Below are 703 nucleotides of genomic sequence, written 5' to 3'. Positions count from 1 at the left end.
AGCACACACATGCACATGTGCGTTGTCTTTTGGCCCAGGCTGGCCTCAGCCTCCAGAGGGCTGGAATTTCAGTACAGTCCGGGTCACCTGCCCCAGGAAACACCTGTGAACATACATGGAGACCACAGAGTGGAAGCTTTATTGACGCCGACTAAGAAGTATAGAATGTAAATACAGTAAAAAGGAGAGAAGTCAGCTAAGCAGAAAAAGTGCTGCCGTCCGGAAAAGCTGTTAGATTGCAAAGCGGCAGTGAGAAGAGCAGACCCAGTCCGAGAGGGTGAGGGTCAGATTGTCTTTCTGGGAAAACAAAAGCTTTTCAGGAACCGCTTGCAGGTACTGCCATTATGGCCCTGAGAGCAAGTCACCTGAGGGTGTGGAGCCTGGGGAAGAAGCATGTCTGAAGCTCTGAGGACCTTCAGGCACACCACACTGCTGACTTCTTCCCTGTTGAGCCTGATGAAAAGTAGGCCAGCTGGCTGGTCAGCACCACCTTTTTCTCCTGCTCCTCCGATGTTGTCACAACTTTCACTTCAAGTAGCTGTTGTAGTGCCAGCTTTAGGGTGATGTAAAAAGTCTGTGTGCAGACCTGTCTCCCTAGCCCTGAACTCACAGAGATGACTATCTCGGAGAGCTCCACTTCCAGCTCTTGGTGAAAATCTCTGTCTCTTTATAAAATGTTTGATTTTAGAGACCAACACCAGCC

At 49.8% G+C, this 703-nt stretch overlaps 1 protein-coding gene across 6 annotated transcripts in view; it reads left to right on the top strand.

Moving 5' to 3' along the window:
• The window catches only part of Mnd1 (meiotic nuclear divisions 1), a 50,373-nt gene that overhangs the window by 33,521 nt on the left and 16,149 nt on the right, over positions 1-703 (top strand). The gene's annotated exons all lie outside the window — the stretch shown is intronic.

Source organism: Microtus ochrogaster, chromosome 1 (assembly GCF_000317375.1).
Source record: "Microtus ochrogaster isolate Prairie Vole_2 chromosome 1, MicOch1.0, whole genome shotgun sequence".
NCBI lineage: Eukaryota > Metazoa > Chordata > Mammalia > Rodentia > Cricetidae > Microtus > Microtus ochrogaster.
This window is presented reverse-complemented; position numbering and strand designations above follow the sequence as displayed.